This window comes from Eleutherodactylus coqui, chromosome 1 (assembly GCF_035609145.1).
Source record: "Eleutherodactylus coqui strain aEleCoq1 chromosome 1, aEleCoq1.hap1, whole genome shotgun sequence".
Classification (NCBI taxonomy): domain Eukaryota; kingdom Metazoa; phylum Chordata; class Amphibia; order Anura; family Eleutherodactylidae; genus Eleutherodactylus; species Eleutherodactylus coqui.
In genome coordinates this window covers 90,850,505-90,874,036 of record NC_089837.1, presented here as the reverse complement: position 1 = coordinate 90,874,036, position 23,532 = coordinate 90,850,505, and positions in this window count along the sequence as shown.

The window sequence follows — 23,532 nt, the reverse complement described above, 5'->3', positions numbered from 1 at the left end:
GAAGAAGAAGAGGAGGAAGGGGAAGAAGAGGAAAATGGAGAGGAAGAAGAGCAGGAAGAAGAAGAAGAAGAGAAATAAAAGGAGGAAGGTAAAGAAGAAGAGGAGGAAGGAGAAGAAAAGGTGGAGGGGAAAAAAGAAGAGGAAAGGGAAGAAGAAAAGAAAGAAAAAGAGGAAGCAGAAGAGGAAGAAAAAAAGGAGGAAGGGGGAGGAAGAAGAGGAAGAACAGAAAGAAGAAGAAGAGGAAAAAGGGGAAGAAAAAGAGGAGGAAAAGACAGAAGAAAAGGATGAAGGGGAAGAAGAAGAGGTGAAAAAGGAAGAAGAGGGAGAAGAATAATAAGAAGGGAGGAAGAAGAAGAGAATGGGCGGAAGAAGAAGAGAAAGGGAAGTAAGAAGAAGAAGAAAATGGGAAAGAAAAAGAAGAAAAGGAAGAAGAGGAAGAAGAAGAAAAGGAAGGAGATGGAGAAGAAGAAAAGGAAGAAGAGGGAGAAAAATGGCTGTCTTATGATGCCAGGATGTGTTCGCCTGTTATGTGCAAATGAGCATGCCCTGAGTGTGTTAAAAACAGATTAAAATGCACTAATACATGTGCAAAAAAGCCTAGCTCATAGCACAGATATGTTGCGCTGAAGTGTGTGCAATAGCACATACACCTGTGTGAAGGAGCCCTAAGAACAGTTCCCGTTAATGATGATTTTCAGGGAAGGGCTTATATTTCAAACCCTTCCACGAAAATCATACTGCGGGGTTTGCCACAAGCCACTGCTTTCAATGAGACCAGCAGCGGCGCCAATCCTATTGAAAGCAATGGGATAGCATACTGTACTTCTGCCACAGCTGTCACAGCTGTGGCAGAAGTCCCCGGTATTTTCCCTATCTTTTCAATGGGGCTAGCGATGCTGCCGCTGGCCCCACTGAAAACACTGGCGATATCCCGGCATCATCCCAGCATTTTTCTCACGCTGCGAGGTAAGTTTTTTTACTTGCTCTCACAGCGCAAGAGAGAAGAAAACGCCAATGGGTGTCCACCCTTAAGGTTAAAAAAATCCAGTTTAAAGAAAATAAGCATTTTTCCCCATAAAAAGTGCTTTTCAATGGATAAAAAATACAATAAAAATTTTAAAAAGCAGCACAAAAGGTAGTAGCAGTCAATGAAAATATTTTGTTATTTATCTGCATTGTGAACACTGTAAAAATAACTTAAAAAACTAACACCAGAATTGCTATTTTTCAGTTGTTCACCTCCCAAATAACACAATAAAAAGCAATCCATAAGTCAAATGTACTTCAAAATGGTACCAATAAAAATTAGCCCTCCCACAGCTCCCTTGCTGGAAAAATAACAATGCTATTGATCTTAGAATATAGCAGATTCAATTGTTTTTCTTTATTGTGCAAAAGTCGTAAACAATAAAGAAATCGGTACTGGTGTATATGTCGCCACCGGAAGTTAGGGGTGGAGACTAGAGATGAGCGAGTATACTCGCTAAGGCTAACTACTCGAGCGAGTAGTGCCTTAGCCGAGTATCCTCCCGCTCGTCTCTAAAGATTCGGGGGCCGGCGGCAGGCGGTGAGTGGCGGGGAAGAGCGGGGAGGAACAGAGGGGAGATCTCTCTCTCCCCCCCGCTCCCCTCTGCTCACCACCGCAACTCACCTGTCACCCGTGCCGGCAGCTGAATCTTTACAGACAAGCGGGAGGATACTCGGCTAAGACACTACTCACTCGGGTAGTTAGCCTTAGCGAGTATACTCGCTCATCTCTAGTGGAGACATAATACAGCAGTGTTGACATGTGTTGACGCTCCCAGCTTCTGTTTGTCTGTCATCGCTGCCTTACTGTACGGGGGTCTTTCACCTCTAAAGTGCCATTCGGACTCCACAGCTGAGCTCTGAAGGGGTGTCCAAACTGCCCGTTCGTGCTGCTATGCCATCTCCGGCTGCCAGAGCCTTGCTCACTCCAGATAAATGCCCCGACAGCAGCAGTACCCGCTAGCTCTGCCTGGCTGCAGCGCTGGTGTCCCTGCTGTCAGTGTGCCTGCTGCCGCACTCCATGCTTGACTATTGCCAGTGGCTGTAGCAGAGAGGGAGAGAGCGCAGAGCCCTTGAGGATCACAGCGGTAAGCTGGGAGGACGGTGACAGGGCTACCAGCCTACAGCGACGGCAGAGCCAGGATGTGGCCGTTGATGGCTACTCGGCTACCATGCCTCATTTCCCTCAAGCAACTGCCATGGCTGCTGGTGCTCTGAGGCAGATGGGAAGCGGAGTAACCGTCATCTCTGCGCTACAGCACGGGGAATGACAGTGTGTCCGGCAGCGCTAAGGTTTCCAGTGGAGAGCTACGGTTGGCAGCAGCAGTAGGAGACTCCTCAGGGTCCCCTATGTTTCCCAGCTGAAGTATGTTGACAGCTGGCTCGCCACTGCCAGCAGCAGCAGCAGACTACTCACCCAGCCGAAGTATCTTGGAAGCCAATCAGGTGCTAGGGGTGTGACAGGGGCGTCCCTTCATGTCAGGACTGACAAACCCCCAAGCTTCCGGTGGCGTCAAGATATACCAATACTAAATAAATCTACATAAACTTAGTATCGCAGTAATCGTGACGATCCAGATATGAAAGTCAGCGTGATATTTTTAACGAATTATGAATGCTGTAAGAACAAAATCCGGAAACAATAGAGGAATTTTTGTGTTTTTTTTTTTTTATCTCTCCCCAAAAAACTGTAATAAAACTTCTACAATACAATATATGGACCCCACAGTGGTGCCAATAAAAAATACAATTTGTTCCCTAAAAAACAAGCTATGTCAACAAGTTACGGCAACAATGACAATCACTTGGCCCTTAAAGCAAAAAATATGCTCATCACTAAGGGGTTTTAATGGTCATCGTGAAAAATACAGGATTTTAGAATTTCCTAAAATATATATAGTGAAGTGGAATATGTAAAAACAATATTTTAAAAATACATTTGATATGAAAACCTTATTTAAAGAACGGGTCATTTTCTGTTTTAAAGAGACAGAACTTAAATTGACTTTGCAAGAATTTCTAAAGGTACAGTAGAGGTTCCCACTAATTGGGGAATTTATTTGAGTCTATGTATTTTCTGTTTGACACAAGAAGTAATTCTAAACTAAATAGTCCAGGAATTGCTTTTGTTGTTTCACTCTTTTTTGGAAGTCTACTGCATAATGCTCCAGACCCATGCCCTTTCGTCGACTTTGAATGCTGCTATTTCTCATGGCCTTCCTTTTGCTTCTTTCTGTATAGAAAGGCAGAGGCAGTCTGGCTAATTAGCAGCACATCAATTTGCTTTATTATCTTTGAAGGATTCAATAAATTGCTGCTGGTGGCAGCCGGAGAGAAGTATGGTGAGTCCTGTGCAGCGGATGATGTATAGGGGTTTGCGAGGGTGAACACTTCATGTGATTTAACATCACGCGGCTCTCCTTAGACTCTTAATGGGCAAATGGCGTCAAAATGAACTTCATCATCGCCACTTTCGATTTTACAGATGAATCTATAGTTATGCTTTTTACTATATATGCTGTGCTGTAATCCCAGCCTTCTGCCATAGCGTTAGGCTCTGCTGCAGGTCTGGTAATAAGAGCATCCAGGGCATTAATGGACAATTTTAGTAGGCACTTTAGCTTTCTCATGTGCTGACCCTTCTCTACAATCACAATGGACAATCAAAGGACAATCACTTCCGAAATGCACTACATATGAAATGTGCTGCAGTCAGAAGTATCTTTTCTCATTTCGGACAATCAGGTAGGAAGGACATTTTGGTGTAACTTTGTACTAATGGAACACACATTGCTTTCTGTGTTACTTCCTATGAGGATTTGCATGTCTTCACGATTCTGCATGCTGGGACTTTGAGCTGTGGAGTGGACATAACTGAAGGAAGTGAGAGTCTGAAAAATATTTTAATATGACGAATCGCACTATATGACAGAAGAGCATTATTTATTGATCCAGCTCCGATTCGTCCCCGTTGACCTTAGGCACGGTGGAGACATGCAGTGTTTTGCCTTTGACACTCTGAAGTTTTCCTTGTGACATCAGAACTCGTCTGCCCTGTTAATGTCCTTGCTCAATCGATGAACACGGCTCTGCACACAAGGGTGTCTATTGTAAAGAAACTGCTTTTGATAAATTCAGCGTGATTTTTCCTATTCTATTCATTCCCTGCTCCAGTTTTTTTCTATGAATGAAAGTGTTTCATGTAACTACATGCTATTTTTATACACTGTCCTTAAAAGCTGGGGATAAATTTAGTAACCGTAAATTATAGCGTTTTTTTTCAAGTCTTTGCTTACTATAGGTAAAAATAGATGTTGCATTCAAATGTCGAGAACAACAAAGCCTAAAGCAATTTTCTGGCTTTATATCAATAAAACGTATTTACCGTATAGTGAAAAGTTATGTCACCTTGTTTATCTAGTGCACATGTGTCAAACTCAAGGCCTGTGGGCTGAATTCGGCCCGCCACATCATTTTACATGGACCGGGAGGCAGTCCGGATGCAAAAGGTCCAGCTCTCTACTTTCCCCAGAGGATGCAGCCAGCACTTGGCAGAGGAGACAGTGCCGGCACAGGCAAAGGAAGTGGGTACCATGTTGGATTCTAAGCTCCAGCACATACCTCCACATTGCTATGTTCAGCAATTCAGGGTGGCGGCACAGCTCTGACAGCCCTATCCAGGAACCCTAGCCACCCTCCAATTTAGGAAGCTCGTTGTTAAAGAGGTGGAAGGGAAGAAACCCCATCATAGTGCATAGAGCTCCAAAGCCATGTTAAGGAGTAGTTACATTAAGCCTTTTCAATCCAATTTGTATCCTGGTTTTCCTAGGGGGCTTACTCTTTATCTGCTGTTATACAACGGCGCTATATGCTGCCTAAAGCCAGTACTGCATGAGGTCACACGTTGGATAGGCGCCGACAGCAGAGAGGCTGGCAATATACTGTAAGAGAACCCCGACGGGCATCTTCCAACATCGGAGCTGTACAGCCTTAAATCATAATGTCTTTGACATCATGACGTCAGACAGTGGATTGGAAAGGGTTTAGGGCTAATTCGCATTGGGTGTACACAGTTACGGTCATTGAAATACACAGGATTTTCACAAACTGAGGGCTTAAATACAGGGACGTGTTTTGTCCTGCTATGCGACCATGAAAATCATGGCCGCAAAGGACAAAACAAAACCATGGTTCCGTTTTCACTATTGGGATTCTCGCACTTTTCTTTGCGAGAAAATTTCAGCATCAAATTTACAGCGTGCCTATTTATGCGGAAGATTTCTGCAGCAATTTTCAGCCTTTGAAATTCAAGGGTTGAAATGGCAGATCTGCAAGAAAATTGAATATTGATGAGCTCTGCTTGGCAGAAAATACACTTAACCATCTGCCGAGGTCAACTCAACCTTCCCCAGACCAGAAAGGTGGCAGAATGACACAGAAAGATGGGCAACGATCCACCAGTAGGACTACATCACACTTGCAGTGGTAATTTTTACAGTGAAGAAAACCATATGTAAGAAGGTCAGTTGTTATTTGCGACCCTTGACCAACTTACTAAGCCCCATTCAAGTATGACCCAGTAATTTGTAAGCTTAGAAATACTTTCTGCACAGGAGACACAAAGTGCAACAATTACTGTCACAAGATTGTTGGTTACAGAGTCCATACAAGGCACAGAGTTTGGTGGCTATAGTCTCTCCAAGAAGACACTGGGTGGTTGCAAATAACAAGAAACAGTCTCTCTCTGAACGCACCCAACTAAAAGGGGTTCTTCCCCTTCTAGCAGATTGACAGGACCCCCAGGAATCAGCTGTTTCCGCAGGCTGGGGTCTTTATGTCAGAGCTGTTTTACTGCAGGAAGCAGACAGCTCCATACATTGTGCAGTGGCCTGGTTTGCTACTGCAGGCTGAGTCCAATTGATCTGAATGGAACTCAACCTGAAAAACCAATCCAGGCAACTGTGCAATGTACAAAGCTGTCTACACAGGTCCATATGCAAAGATACCAGCCTGGGGATTCAGCTGATTGCCAAGAGGTCCCAGGTGGCGGCCCCCCTCTGAACTGCTGTTGATGACCTATCCTTAGAATAAGTCATCAATAGCTAGAAGTGGGAGAACCCATCTAATTGATACGGTTGCTGGGTACGTAGATCATTGATTACAGTTTCTGTTACTTTCACAGGACATTCACTTGTACAGAACATGGATGCACCCAATGACTTGGTCTACTCAGCAGCTCTTCCCAGGTTCGACTAGACTAGATTGCAGATTTTTAGTTATTGGTCTGGAAGAGCCCTGCTTTACCAGGCATCCTTATTGATAGACTTTCTCAAGGTCTCAGCTCAATGCAAGGCCACAGTACACAATCCAGAATACCAGGACAGCAGAGCACCACCCTTGTTTTCATCATCTTTAGCTTATGGTCGATGGTCATTGAACCCAACTCCAATCTCACAGAAAGGAATGCATGACTTCCATACTTCAGACAGTCTTAGGTCAACTGACACTGTTGCACTCCCTGTCGCTACATCAACAACAGTTATGAGGTACATAAAGTAGTCTCAATTATAGTCTCAGCAAAGGACCCCATGCAGCGCTGCACTCAGGTCCAATCACATACATTATAGCATAACAGCAGTTAGCGGTTTATACTCCACAAGGTCTAGAAATAAATACGATTAGTACATAGCATGCCAAAATAGTACAACAACAATATGGCAGTGCTAAATATGCTTATGTGATTATTATCAGCAAGAGAAACCAGGTAATCTTGTAGATATGATACCTTGTAATAACTAAGAAAAATACATGTGCTACGCCGGTCATCTGATTGTTAATCTGCCAGGACACCTTGTTCTGTCCAGATGAGCCAGGGTTAACATCTCCTGTGCCTTCCAGTCAGGTTAATTACCCTGTTATGTGTCTGAGTAGTGTGCTGGTGATTGACAGGTCTATCTACCTATCGGCTCCTCCCGCCTCCCTATATAATCCAGCTCTTGCTGCCTGGGAGTTGCTGATTTTTGTCCTGTTTTTCAGTGTCTGCTGAGTAGTCCAGCTACTCTGACCTGCTGGTAATCTGGTCCTAGTACTTTGTGCCATTCCCTTAGTCTGCTAGCTAGTAAACCTCGCTGTTGTCAGCCAGGGTTTTCCAGTCCACCTCTGTTTGTATCTTGCTTCTGTCAGTTTGTCTGTTAGACCTCGCTGTTATCAGCCAGGCCTTACCAGTTGCCACTGTTCTGTTTGTATTGTTTCGTGTTGGTTCTTGTCATCTGCCTTTCCTGTCGATGCTAGTGGGTAGTAGTGCCTTGCATAGGTACTGCGGTCCCTGCCTGTCCCCCCTAGTACGCGTAGGGTTAGAGTTGGTGGCCTGGACATGTCCACCATCAGAGCTATCTCCAGAAAAAGGGACAGTGGCGTGGGTGTAGATCAGGGAGCCCCGCACCGTGCATACCTAAGCACCCCACTAGTACCGTAACAACATGATGTTATAGCAAGCTTTTGAACCTACTCAGGGTTCTTTCTCAGGCTTAATTAAATATAGCCGAAGAGGCATGCATATATACAAATATGCTTATGTCACTAGAACTTTGACAGTCCTCAATATAACAAATGGAAACACTACTCAGTTCCTACTATTCTAAGTGGGTGCAGTATATGGCGGCATCAACACCAACCCCCTTACATATACCATACCCAGTGCCTGCTTTGAATTATATGGCACGCTGTGCAGAAATTTGTTTTGCTCCCACCCCCTACCATAAGGAAAATTATATATATTGCACTGATGAGCAGTCTGTCTGTATTTTGCTTGTCCAGAAAGAAGCAAGAAAATTGCATATCCATACCAGAACAGCTCAGGGAATAAATACTGTAGCAGAACCAAGCTCATAACACAGTAGCAGAACAAAGCAATTGTGTTGCAGGAACACTCATGGGCTGACAGTGGTGCCTAGTAACATCAGAGGGAAGGAAACACAGGCAGAATGACGATGATTCATGTAGCTTCACAAAACACTGCTGCATAGAGAAAGAAGATAATTTGGCCAGGTGGATCTAAGGCCTCATTCACACAGTTGACATGGCATTGCCACAAGAAAATCACAGCAATATTGCATCGCTGGTCGTTGCGATATCGCTGTGGTTTTTCCGTGGTGATATCACGATTTTGTAGCGCTACAAAGTTGCATGTGATGCTACAAAGTCGTGCGACTTTGTAGCACCACATGCAAGGATTTTCGGGAGAGGGGGGGGAGTGAAATATAAGCCCTACCCCCAAAATAAGCCCTAGCGGCAAGAAAAAAATGTAAAAGCTATACATCACCTTAGAAGCACTGTCCGTGGCCCTGCTGCAGTTTTTCTCCAGGTCATCTGGCACTATTCTCTTTTATCTCTTCTAGCCAGGGATTGAAAAAAACCCGCCTCCTAGAAGCGCTAGCTGTGATTGGCTGATGCTTAGCCAATCAGAGCCAGCTCTCGATGAATGTCTGTGATTAGTTCATCGAGCGCTGGCTGTGATTGGCTAAGAGTCAGCCAACCAGAGGCAGTGCTTCCAGGAGGCGAGGATTTTTCAATCCCCAGCCAGAAGAGATGAAGAATAGTGCCAGGGATCGGGGAGAAGAAATCCACACCGTGGGAATAGAGTTTTTAAAAATGTCCTTCACTCACATGTAAAATCTAATTGTAGCTGTAGTTCACCACAAAGGCAAACTCTCATGTGAATGCAACTAAAAGGGAACCAAAATCTCATCTGTATGCATTGAGTGAAAACCTAAAATAAAAGCACCAGTACCGGTCCTCAGTCCCAGCAATCCAGCTGTTACAATCGTGTGGGCAACTAAGCACAGGGCCCACACGATCGTGCCCAAGAAGGATGGGGAACACAAGGAACTTCCACAGATTTACATCTCTCCCCATCTACTACTAGGTTTAGTGACACAGACCTACCTGAGCGGGGACATCGCCCCTATAAAAGATGGCCCAGCAGTCTTTGGATCTGGGCTCTTGCTGCTCCTAGGAACCATGCACTCAGGATAGTACACATAAACATGCCACCATGACAGGGACAACTGGACAGGATAAGAAGACACACAGAGCTGGAATCACAGCATACAGCAGCCAAACTGCAACCACTAGTAGCAGGTGATGAGCTATAAATGCCTGGTATTAGTTGACATTTTGATCAAAATATGGAAGCTAGTGGGACACATCTCAGCTCCTGGCTATACCGCTAGTCCCTACACTAACCAGTAATCCAGCGACACCAACCTTTCTTGCAGCCTTCCCACATAGAACCTGTTCACACCACAAACAGAGACAGAATGGGCACAGAACAGGACTGCTCACACCAGACTACAACAGGCAGTACATACAACATGGACTCCACCCAGAGCTCACATGCACACAGATGAAACTCCACAGCAAGTTTAAAGGTGTCCTCATGCCAGGGGCATAGACAGCCATCGTTCTGACATAGGGAACTGTGTCAGGGATCCACCATCTGACACACAGATGAGACATGAGACGTTTGGAGGCCGCACCTGACAAGGAAAGGAAAGAGGGGGTCTGCATATGATACAGACAAGGACTACAGGTGTCCAAGCCATCTTTGGGAAGCAGAGAGACACAAAAGACCTACATGCAAACACAGCTCTGAGTGGGTACAGAACAGATACAGATATATCCAAACAGTACAAAGACCAGCATCAACTATTGAGTGATGCTGGTTTTTATGTGCTGCAGACTAAAGGGGATTGGCTGCTGGAGAATACCACACCCAGCCAGCTCAATTAACCCCAATCTGTGAAGGTGTGCTCCTGGAACCCAGTAGAACAACAGATCCCAGGAGCATAACCTGACACCAGCTCTGCAGTTCTGCAGCACTCTGATCCTACTGGTTCTTGCTGTGAAACAGACAAAATATGCAGCCACTCAGAGGCCACAGCGTCACTGTACCGGATTCCTAGCATCGTGGCGCCCAGTGTGTGGGGGCTGATATAAGGACAACGTGCAGTGACGTGCGGCCTCTGATTGGCTTTAGCAGTCATGCGGTGTCTTATTTCACAGCAAACATCGGGGGGACCCACCGGGCTGCAGCACTGTATCGCCGTGTCTGAGGACGGGTGAGTACCTCCGATTTTGTTTTTTAGCCCTGTTGGACCTATTACAAAAAAACGTGTTTTGTAACCGGACAACCCTTTATATAAAAAAAAAGCAGGATTGAAACAGTTAAGAGTTCTCCAACTTCATGATTTAATGTTTAACATACTGTATTGTAATTTTTCATTTCCATTGTTGGGTTTCTCCAGCATGACAACGCCAGTAATCCCACCTAGCTTCACATAGCACAGCTGGTGACCTACAGTAGGTCGAGAGTGAGCACAACTATCAGCATATACCAAGCCTGGAGACTTGACTAAGAATAAATAGAACTTCTAGAAATGTGCATGGAACTAGCAAGAATGAGTAGCAATATCCATATATGTGACTATGCATATATTTACTGACAGAGTAGGCAAGCATTGACTGAACCTCAGCGCTAGCTGTCGCCTTCAAGATTAAATTAGCCAAGTACTGCCGGTACTCCAGCTTGCATCGCAAGTATAAGGGAATGAGACGTGTCACATTGGATTCAGGCATAGTCACACTTGCTTTATTTTCTATCAATATTACATATATTTTATGCAATTTCTTACTGTTCACATGGCTTGTCAGAGGAAGATGAATTGTCCGTACCCTCTAGCATTAATTCCAGCAGCAGGAGCCAACAGACTGTTGCATTTAGCCCTTGCCCCCGTTTGCTCCAGCGTCATCGGTGCCAGTACACATTGAGGGCAGACATGCAAAAATGGGATCCAAGGAGCATCTCAGTTGGATTGACGCAGCTGTGCAGAGACCTCTAGGATTGTTAGGCTGCCGCACAGCAGCTGTGGAACAATTCTATTAATATATCCAGTGTAAGCGGGGCCTGCAAAGCACTGCCAATTTGTATTCATAAGGACAAGACTGGGAACGGCGGCTGCTGACGTCTCCTGCATGAAAATCTCTTTATTGTCTACTACCTTAATCTGCCTTAATCTGTTATGTTGGGTTTTTTTTTAACAGAAAGCCGGTAGAAGACAAGCAGATAATTTCTTAATTGCATACTACGTCTTAATGTAGATTATAGAACCAGGCGCTGATTCGCTGCGAAACCACAATGGCACAATTTACCCTGTAGGCCTCATATGCAAACATGGGGAGAAAAAAGCATTTCTTAATGAATTCTGCCTTGTATACAATTTCGCACCTAGATTTGTACTTTTTCATATGTCCCAGGAAAAGCTTTCTGCATCTACTTTGCAGATTATGGATTAGTATTGTAATGCATAAAGAATAAAAATATTGCAAATAGAAAAGTTTGCCTTAATATTAGAGAAAGGCACAGTTTGAGTTGCATAGGAAATTGGAATTATTTGTTACTTGAACAAACAATAAAATCTAATGTTTAAATATTGTTTCTCTATAGAAAATGAGAAGTCGGAATAGACATGTTTATGTGCATTCAATAGGGCTGATTCAGCCCATGGAGAATCAATGGAGAGATAGTTTGAAAAAAAGTTCTCAGTATCACTCACAAATCTATGCACTTTCAGAAAATATTCAGGATGGATTATGATTGGTGGGGATGTCATACCACTTTTGCAGCATTATATAGGTCTAAATCGACATGCAGATCCGCGGCATGTAATTGGAACCGGTTATGTCCCCACAACACCATCAACTAAGATATGGTACTATAATGGAGCCCTGTGAGGTATTCTTTATACTCATTCCTGCAGTGTCCGCTGTTGAAGTTCGTGCACTACACGTAAATCTGACTTTTTTCAGATTGCCGTACATGCTCTCGCCCATACAGGTCTATGGGAGAGCACGTACGCGGCATTCAGAAAAAAGTTACGGTTTGTTTACATAGTGAATTCCACCTCTAAAAACTGTATCAAAACTCCATCGTCTGCCATGTTTTTTTTGTTTTTTTTTGGGGGGGGGGATCTACAAACAGATTAGCCCTGTTAATGGGAAATACTTGTGTGCAGAATTCCGACTCGTTTCTGCTTTGGAATTCCGTATGCAGATTTTTCTCATTAACAGGGCTAAATTAAAAATCAGTGCAGACTAACGAACAGTCACCTAGCTCAACCTAGCCCAGATTGGGGAGGGGTGACTGCTAACAAACATAGTCTGCACGTATGAACTGATACCAAGGATGCCAGCCATAGATAAGTGCACAACAGCATACAGGAATGCAACCCCTACTGGCAAAGCAATGGCTTGCCCTGTATCATCACAGTGCACCACACTGGCATAACATCCTGAGTTCACTCAGCATCTATAGCAAACTGCCTGAAAAAAACACACTGATAAATGCAGGTGTTAGTTTGCATTTTGGCCAAAACACATAAGCTGACGGGCCATGAAGATTTTTTCATGCAGTTTAATATAGATGCTGAGCGAGTCACAATGCTGAGCGAGTGTGGCATACTGGCATGACAGTTTGTAATAGGAACTGCATGCTATTGCATATACAAGCTGTCTGTCATGAAGTACATTACACTGGCCTGTCTACAATCGTGCAAGAACTGTCATTGGGCAGTTGAGCAATGGAAGAATGTTTTATGGAATGATGAATCATACTACTCCATATTCAAAATCAGATGGCTGTACCAGGGTGAGGATGCCTGGGGAACACCTTATGCATGAGTGTGTTATGCCAACAGTTACATATGCCGGAGGCTCTCTTATGGCCAGGGGATGTTTTACAGGGCATGTTCTTGGTCTGTTGGTTGTAGTGGTAAGAACCATGAATACGGAGGTGTGCCAGGACATTCTGAACAATAATGTGCTGCTGTCAATGTGACAATACTCTGGGAATGGTCAACAAAACTTCTTATAAAACAACATGCCTTGCCACAAATCAACGCTGTTTTATGTTGCTTTGAGGGCCTGCACAGAATCCCGATTCCAATTGAACATCTTTGGGATAAACTGAAACATTGGAACAGGGAATATAAACAGCGTCCATCTTCTTTGAGAGAACATGCCAGATGTTTGAAAAATGAATAGAAGAAAAATACAGCTATTTTGATTTTAACAGCTGGATAGAAAGAATCGGTTTGGATAGGGAGTATGGGTGGTGTAGGCTCTCTAGGTTCATGTGCCATTCCTATAGTGTGATCCTGATAGTAATCCATATGGATGTTATAATAAATAGAGCAAAGATCCAAAAACGCAAGGTGATTCTCTTAAGGTGTAACTTATTTGAAGCAGAAAAATATTAACATTTTGGCTACATGAACCTTTTTTTTTAGCCAATATTGGATTGAAAGAGGACCTTGTGGCCAAAACATTGCCTTTTTCTCACTTTCAACCTATTGTATAAATAAGTATTTATGGTGATCTACACAATCGAGTCACATTATTTTGACTACCTTCTACTTTCGATGTCAGCAGCACATAGCCCATGAAGAAAGTGACGTATTGTGGACTGGCTTGGTGGGTATATAAGCTGTGTGATAGGCTGCCTGTTCACATGTCATGGGTAAAAAGACAAATTTATTAGAGTTGCAAAAAGGAATGATTATTGGCTTTCGGGTCAAGGGTGGCAGTATTTCTCAAACAGCGCAATTTGTGATCTATTTGAGTGCTGTTGTAGTGAAAATGTATTGTGAGTGGACAAATGGCACAATTGGGAATAACTGACATGGAAATATCAGAGCACTATATGTCATGTGAGAGGTGAATATTGGCTACAAAGGTGCGTGAGAGACATCTGATACACTCCAGTAGAGCAACTGACCATGAAAATGAACCAGGGGGCTATCACACGTGGGTCTGAAACAACAGTTTAGCAAACTTTACTGTGTATAGGGCTACAAAGCAGATGGATAGTCACTGCACCTATGCTAAAATAGGTACATCAGTATAAAAGGCTTCAATTTGCACAGCAGTATTAAAATTGGACCACTGCTTATTGGCAAAGTGTTGCCTTCTTCAATGAGTCATATTTTCTGCTTCACTGAACGGATAGTTTTAGGCATGTCAGGTGAGAAAGATCAGATAGAAAATATCCTGCAACCATTACTGGAAGAAGACAAGCTGGTGGTGGCAGCGATATGGGCTGAGAAATTGCTTTTGCGGCACTCACTGGGCTAGCTCATCCATGTGAAAGACCCTTTGAACCAATTTGGTTATGAATCCATCCTTGCAGATCACATACACCCATACATGCTGTTTGTCTTCCCTGACGAAGATGAGATTTTCCAGTAAGGCAATGTAACATGTCACATGGTTAAAAATATCCAATAGTGGTTGGAAGAGCATAGCCAAGATTCCAAGTAGTTCCCTGGCCCCCTAATTCCTCAGACTTAAACCCAACTGAACATCTGAGGGACCACATCAACCATCAGGCTCCCTCTATGAATCATTCCCCACACACACTACAGTAACTGTGGAATACACTGCAGTCAGCAAGGCTATAGATGCCTAAGACAACCTATCAGCCCCTTATTGAGTTACTCCCAACCCGACTAGCTGATGTCCATGCAACACATTCCGGTTACTCTGGATATTAGATGCTGGTCACAATAATATGACTCGACTGTATGTTTGATTCAATAATAGAGATGAGCGAACGTACTCGTCCGAGCTTGATACTCGTTCGAGTATTAGCGTGTTCGAGATGCTCGTTACTCGAGACGAGTACCACGCGATGTTCGGGTTACTTTCACTTTCATCTCTGAGACGTTAGCGCGCTTTTCTTGCCAATTGAAAGACAGGGAAGGCATTACAACTTCCCCCTGCAATGTTCAATCCCTATACCACCCCCCTTGCAGTGAGTGGCTGGCGAGATCAGGTGTCTGCTGGAGTTGCTATAGGGAGAGTGTTAGGAGTATTTTAGGCTTTAAGAACCCCAACGGTCCTTCTTAGGGCCACATCTAACCGTGTGCAGTAGTGTGGAGGCTGCTTTTTGCAGTGTTGCACTTTTTTTTTTTTTTGTATATCGGCCGTGCAGAGCATTGCGCCCTGCAGTAATTATACATAGTCCAGGGCCAGTAGTGGTGGTGAGGCAGGGACAGAAGACATATTTATTGAATATAGGCAGTGGGCCTTTCCAAAAACATTTGAGAAAAAAAATCTATTTGGGCTGCCTGTGACTGTCCTCAGTGTACTGGGTCTGTGCTGGGGGTAGTTGTCCTAATTCATACGCAGCCAGCTAAGTGTTACAGCAGGCTTGCGCAAAATTATTTCCTGCTCTGTGTTGGCTGTTACATCACCGCTGTATTCCAGTCCACAGTGCAACAGCCTGCAGTAATTTTACCTACTCCAGGGCCAGTAGTGGTGATGCAGAGAGAGAAGACATATACAGTGTATATAGGCAGTGGGCCTTTCCAAAAACATTTGGGAAAAAAAATCTATTTGGGCTGCCTGTGACTGTCCTCAGTGTACTGGGTCTGTGCTGGGGGTAGTTGTCCTAATTCATATGCAGCCAGCTAAGTGTTACAGCAGGCTTGCGCAAAATTCTTTCCTGCCTCTGTGTTGGCTGTTACATCACCGCTGTATTCCAGTCCACAGTGCAACAGTCTGCAGTTATTTTACATACTCCAGGGCCAGTAGTGGTGACGCAGAGAGAGAAGACATATACAGTGTATATAGGCAGTGGGCCTTTCCAAAAACATTTGGGAAAAAAAATCTATTTGGGCTGCCTGTGACTGTCCTCAGTGTACTGGGTCGGTGCTGGGGGTAGTTGTCCTAATTCATACGCAGCCAGCTAAGTGTTACAGCAGGCTTGCGCAAAATTATTTCCTGGCTCTGCTGTGCGTTCCTTAAGCAAAGTCAGCCTCCAACCACAGGCCAATAAGCGACACATTTAATTACAGCGTTCTGTTTCTGCACTACTGGTAATACACCATGCTGAGGGGTAGGGTTAGGCCTAGAGGACGTGGACGTGGGCGAGGACGCGGTGGCCCAAGTCAGGGTGTGGGCACAGGTCAAGCTCCTCATCCAGGTGTATCGCAGCCGACAGCTGCGGGATTAGGAGAGAGGCACGTTTCTGGCGTCCCCACATTCATCTCACAATTAATGGGTCCACGCGGTAGACCTTTATTAGAAAATGAGCAGTGTGAGCAGGGGCACTCGCCATACTCCGGGTGAGTTCATCTCAAAAATTTTTCAGTTATAACACTGAGTGTAACATCAGATAGAGCATTATTACTCCAAGCCAATACGGGTAACGCCTCCCTGATGTTTATTTGTGTTCTTTATTAGAAAATGAGCAGTGTGAGCAGGTCCTGTCGTGGATGGCAGAAAGTGCATCCAGCAATCTATCGAACACCCAGAGTTCTGCGCCGTCCACTGCTGCAACTCTGAATCCTCTGGCTGCTGCTCCTCCTTCCTCCCAGCCTCCTCACTCCATTACAATGACACATTCTGAGGAGCAGGCAGACTCCCAGAAACTGTTCCCGGGCCCCTGCCCAGAATGGGCAGCAAGGGTTCCGAATCCTCTCCCACTGGAGGAGTTTGTCGTGACCGATGCCCAACCTTTGGAAAGTTCCCGGGGTCCGGGGGATGAGGCTGGGGACTTCCGGCAACTGTCTTAAGACTTTCAGTGGGTGAGGAGGACGATGACGATGAGAAACAGTTGTCTATCAGTGAGGTAGTAGTAAGGGCAGTAAGTCCGAGGGAGGAGCGCACAGAGGATTCGGAGGAAGAGCAGCAGGGCGATGAGGTGACTGACCCCACCTGGTTTGCTACGCCTACTGAGGACAGGTCTTCAGAGGGGGAGGCAAGGGCAGCAGCAGGGCAGGTTGGAAGAGGCAGTGCGGTGGCCAGGGGTAGAGGCAGGGCCAGACCGAATAATCCACCAACTGTTTCCCAAAGCGCCCCCTCGCGCCATGCCACCCTGCAGAGGCCGAGGTGCTCAAAGGTCTGGCAGTTTTTCACTGAGAGTGCAGACGACCAACGAACAGTGGTGTGCAACCTGTGTCGTGCCAAGATCAGCCGGGGAGCCACCACCACCAGCCTCACCACCACCAGCATGCGCAGACATATGATGGACAAGCACCCCACAAGGTGGGACGAAGGCCGTTCACCGCCTCTGGTTTGCACCGCTGCCTCTCCCCCTGTGCCCCAACCTGCCCCTGAGATCCAACCCCCCTTTCAGGACACAGGCACTGTGTGGCCTGCACCCACACCCTCACCTCTGCTGTCCTCGGCCCCATCCACCAATGTCTGTCAGCGCACCGTCCAGCCGTCGCTAGCGCAAGTGTTGGAGCGCAAGCGCAAGTACGCCGCCACGCACCCGCACGCTAAAGCGTTAAACGTGCACATAGCCAAATTTATCAGCCTGGAGATGCTGCCGTATAGGCTTGTGGAAACGGATGCTTTCAAACGTATGATGGCAGCGGCGGCCCCGTGGTACTCAGTTCCCAGTCGCCACTACTTTTCCCGATGTGCCGTCCCAGCCCTGCACGACCACGTCTCCCGCAACATTGTACGCGCCCTCACCAATGCGGTTAGTGGCAAGGTCCACTTAACAACAGACACGTGGACAAGCACAGGCGGGCAGGGCCACTATATCTCACTGATGGCACATTGGGTGAATTTAGTGGAGGCTGGGACAGAGTCAGAGCCTGGGACCGCTCACGTCCTACCCACCCCCAGAATTGCGGGCCCCAGCTCGGTGGTGGTATCTGCGGCGGTGTATGCTTCCTCCACTAAACCACCCTCCTCCTCCTCCTCCGCAACCTCTGTCTCGCAATCAAGATGTGTCAGCAGCACGTCGGCAGCAGTCGGTGTCGCGCGGCGTGGCAGCACAGCGGTGGGCAAGCGTCAGCAGGCCGTGCTGAAACTACTCAGCTTAGGAGAGAAGAGGCACACGGCCCACGAACTGCTGCAGGGTCTGACAGAGCAGACCGACCGCTGGCTTGCGCCGCTAAGCCTCCAATCGGGCATGGTCGTGTGTGACAACGGCCGTAACCTGGTGGCGGCTCTGCAGCTCGGCAGCCTCACGCACGTGCCATGCCTGGCCCACGTCTTTAATTTGGTGGTTCAGCGCTTTCTGAAAAGCTACCCACGCTTGTCAGACCTGCTCGGAAAGGTGCGCCGGCTCTGCGCACATTTCTGCAAGTCCCACATGGACGCTGCCACCCTGCGCACCCTGCAACATCGGTTTGATCTGCCAGTGCACCAACTGCTGTGCGACGTGCCCACACGGTGGAACTCTACGCTCCACATGTTGGCCAGACTCTATGAGCAGCGTAGAGCTATAGTGGAATACCAACTCCAACATGGGCGGCGCAGTGGGAGTCAGCCTCCTCAATTCTTTACAGAAGAGTGGGCCTGGTTGGCAGACATCTGCCAGGTCCTTGGAAACTTTGAAGAGTCTACCCAGATGGTGAGCGGCGATGCTGCAATCATTAGCGTCACCATTCCTCTGCTATGCCTCTTCAGAAGTTTTCTGCAAAGCATAAAGGCAGACGCTTTGCGCTCGGAAACAGAGGCGGGGGAAGACAGTATGTCACTGGATAGTCAGAGCACCCTCCTGTCTATATGTCAGCGCGTTGAGGAGGAGGAGCATGAGGAGGATGAGGAGGAGGGGGGGTTAGAGACAGCTTGGCCCACTGCTGAGGGTACCCATGCTGCTTGCCTGTCATCCTTTCAGCGTGTATGGCCTGAGGAGGAGGAGGAGGAGGAGGATCCTGAAAGTGATCTTCCTAGTGAGGACAGCCATGTGTTGCGCACAGGTACCCTGGCACACATGGCTGACTTCATGTTAGGATGCCTTTCTCATGACCCTCACGTTACACGCATTCTGGCCACTACGGATTACTGGGTGTACACACTGCTCGACCCACGGTATAAGGAGAACCTTTCCACTCTCATACCCGAAGAAGAAAGGGGTTCGAGAGTGATGCTATACCACAGGACCCTGGCGGACAAACTGGTGGTAAAATTCCCATCCAACAGCGCTAGTGGCCGAAGGCGCAGTTCCGAGGGCCAGGTAGCAGGGGAGGCGCAGAGATCAGGCAGCATGTACAGCACAGGCAGGGGAACACTCTCTAAGGCCTTTGACAGCTTTCTGGCTCCCCAGCAAGACTGTGTCACTGCTCCCCAGTCAAGGCTGAGTCTGCGGGAGCACTGTAAAAGGATCGTGAGGGAGTACGTAGTCGATCGAACGACCGTCCACCATGACGCCTCTGCCCCCTACAACTACTGGGTGTCGAAGCTGGACACGTGGCCTGAACTCGCGCTGTATGCCCTGGAGGTGCTTGCTTGTCCTGCGGCTAGCGTCTTGTCAGAGAGGGTGTTTAGTGCGGCTGGGGGAATCATCACAGATAAGCATACCCGCCTGTCAACCGACAGTGCCGACAGGCTTACACTCATCAAGATGAACAAAGCCTGGATTTCCCCAGACTTCTCTTCTCCACCAGCGGACAGCAGCGATACCTAAACAATACGTAGGCTGCACCCGCGGATGGAAGCATTGTTCTCTATCACCATCAAAAACGTGGACCTTTTAGCTTCATCAATCTGTGTATAATTTTCATCCTCCTCCTCCTGCTCCTCCTCCTGAAACCTGACATAATCACGCCGAACGGGCAATTTTTCTTAGGGCCACAAGGCTCAGTCTTATAATGTTTGTAAACAATTTTTATACGTTTCAATGCTCATTAAAGCGTTGAAACTTTCACCTGAACCAATTTTTATTTTAACTGGGCTGCCTCCAGGCCTAGTTACAAATTAAGCCACATTAACCAAAGCGATTAATGGGTTTCACCTGCCCTCTTGGTTGGGCATGGGCAATTTTTCTGAGGTACATTAGTACTGTTGGTACACCAATTTTTTGGGGCCCTCGCCTACAGTGTAATCCAATTAATTTTTTGCCCACCTGCATTAAAGCTGATGTTACATCAGCTATGTTGGGCACTGCAATGGGATATATTTATGTACCGCCGGTGGGTTCCAGGGAGCCACCCATGCTGTGGGTCCACAGGGAGTTGTAACTGCATGTGTCCACTTCTAAAGAACCCCAGTCTGACTGGGGCATACAGTGTGGGCCGAAGCCCACCTGCATTTAATCGGACGTTACCTCAGCTGTGATGGGCACTGCAATGGGATACATTTATGTACAGCCGGTGGGTTCCAGGGAGCCACCCATGCTGTGGGTGCACACGGAATTCCCATTGCGGAGTTGTACCTGCCTGTGACTATTTATTAAAAACCACGGTCTGACTGGGGCATGCAGACACCTTGACAGAATGAATAGTGTGTGGCACATAGGTTCCCCATTGCTATGTCCACGTGTGCAGCTCCTGATGGAGGTGGCACAGGATTGGATTTCTCATTGCTTCTGTACAGCATTGTGGGCTATCGCCCAGCCCCTTTTAAAGAGGGTCGCTGCCTAGCCGTGCCAACCCTCTGCAGTGTGTGCCTGCGGTTCCTCCTCATGGCAGATGCACTTATAAATAGACATGAGGGTGGTGTGGCATGAGGGCAGCTGAAGGCTGCGCAGGGACACTTTGGTGTGCGCTGTGGACACTGGGTCGTGCGGGGGGGTTGGGCAGCATGTAACCCAGGAGAAGTGGCAGCGGAGTGTCATGCAGGCAGTGATTGTGCTTTGTTGGAGGTAGTGTGGTGCTTAGCTAAGGTATGCATTGCTAATGAGGGCTTTTCAGAAGTAAAAGTTGTTGGGGGGGGGCACTCTTGCCGCTATTGTGGCTTAATAGTGGGACCTGGGAACTTGAGATGCAGCCCAACATGTAGCCCCTCGCCTGCCCTATCCGTTGCTGTGTCGTTCCCATCACTTTCTTGAATTGCCCAGATTTTCACAAATGAAAACCTTAGCGAGCATCAGCGATATACAAAAATGCTCGGGTCGCCCATTGACTTCAATGGGGTTCGTTACTCGAAACGAACCCTCGAGCATCGCGATAATTTCGTCCCGAGTAACGAGCACCCGAGCATTTTGGTGCTCGCTCATCCCTATTCAATAACCAAACTGCTCGGTTATTTGTGTCAGAATACGACCCCTTTGTGATCATCTAAAACTAGTTTGCTAAGGTCGCAATGCAATTTAAATGCAAACTTTAGGTTTTGTTTTCTTTTGCCAAAGTCAAGTTTAAATTCTAAAGTATGGAAAGGTAGAAAGAAGAAAACAATGTTTCAAGAACTTCTTCTTGTGTGATTCCATGTTAGAAGTCGTAGTCTTCAATGGTAATCAAAAACTGAAAGACTAGATTAGTTGTGTACAGTATCTTTAGAGTTGTCCATTAGAGTTGTCCTTCCTTACATTTTTCTCTTTATTGGAGATATCCCAAAATGAGTGGCGCAAGATGGCCAACATTGAAAAAAAAAAATTCCCATTATTCTGGCTCCCCTAACAGAGTAACACTATATATTTGTATATATATATATATATATATATATATATATATATATATATATATATATATATATACATTTTTAATGGTCATCTTGTGCCACTTCTCTCAGGTTAACTTGAACCAAGAGGAAAGGTAAAGGAGAACACACCTACATGTAATGGTGGTATAAATAAACATATCACCTGACTTGTATGAGTTGGAGCAGCATCATGGGCTGCTATTGGTGGTGTTTCTGATATTGACACGAGTGTATTACCTGTTTCCTATTTTTCTTCAAAGTACCATATTATAGTGTTCAAGTACTCATGTTGCATGCAAGTTTATTAAAGGAGTATTCCCATTTCAGCAAGTGATCCCCTATCCACTGGATATGTGGGGATCTGACCACTGCCCCATTTGCTTCAGTGGGACAACTAGAGATAATCAAGCTCTTGACTATCTTTAGTGGTGCCAATGATGTGAATGGAGCAGAGGCACCCATGTGTGGCCATCACTGTTGTCAAAACTTCAGGACGTGCCGGGGTGAAATCTCTGTCCTTCTCTGTGATCAGACCCCACCAATCAGCAAGTTATCTCCTATCCAATGAATAGAGGCTAACCTGATGTGATAGGAATACTCCTTAAATATGTCTATACACATTGTCCAAATAATCAAGAACTTCATGAATCCGGAGTATGGAGTCCATCCAGTTCAGTCTGAGAAGGTAGAACAGTCTTAATAGAAACCAATTTAATTTTATATTCATCAAAAACCTTAATTATGAAGATAAAATTTCAGCTGGTTAGAAAATTGGATTCGAAAAATGTAAATACTACACAAAGAAAGTTTACATTGTGCGAAAGGAAGCAGAGAACACAGTACTTCTTATTTAAAGCTCGCCGTAGTAATCCATCTACACTCGGACATCACACTGAACGACTGCACCTATTTAATATAATAGATGTGTTGTACAGTCTTTTTTACTGAATAAATCTAGGCTTCTCCAATATCTGTAGGATGTTTTATAAAATGTATGGGCTTGTAATGTGAAGCAGCCATTGTGTAATTTATCATCACGATGCAGGCTCTTGGTGGAATAGCTGCAGAAAAGATATATGTTTGATATTTTGCTTCACCTCAAGAAAGCAATATGGACTTGTTCATTTAAATTAAAAATGACCACCCAAAAGGTTCTATGTGGAAAATAAGTTACATAACTATACATATAAAAAGAGCGCTACTTTATAAGTCTGTGATGTACAGTCGCCCAAAAAGGGTCAGGAAGGGGACAGGGGCAGGAATTGGAACGTCACCTATCTTCTTCAACCAGTCTTCTTCAAATTGGAATATTATACAGATATAGCAAAGTTTAACTTGACACATAATGTGTTAAATAAAACTGTGGCACAGAACTTCTTGCCTTTCAGTGGCATTCATCGTGTTAGGATAACTTGTTGCAGCAAGTTATCAGTATTGGGTTACATTTTGCTACATCTGTAAGATCCATCACTGAGTACTCAAATCACACCCTTTTATAACTGTCTGTTAATTCATGTTAAATGCTTGCTCAATACTTATTTCTCCACTGTCAGTAGCCAGGAACTTATATCTAAGTTAAAGGGACGCTATAGTGAAAACACAATTTATTTTATCAGTGCCCCCCAGCTTACTGACTGTCACACTCTGGAAGTCTCCTCTGTATATTACAATCACTTCCATGCAGAACAGCCCCCTGACTGATACTTATCAGGCATTATCTTGATCTTTCTTTCACTTTCACTATTTTGTGCTATCAAACCAGATATTACGATGACTGAGTAATTGACTAGATTGAGAATATATAAACCCAAGTAACTCTGAGTTGGTCAGAATTGAGATCACATGACCACCTGAGAAGAAGGAGGCTAGGAACTTCAGATAGTAAGGAATAACTAATCAAGATAACACTAGCTGACTTATATATACTGGGGGCCTAGTTGCATTATGAATGGGGGGAAAAAATCATTGGAGTGGCCCTTTTAGGGAGTAACTAGAATTTATGAGGCCCCATAACAAAGCCAGGACCAGCACCTATCCTGTTGACAGTAAACCGAACTCCAGCAGCACAAC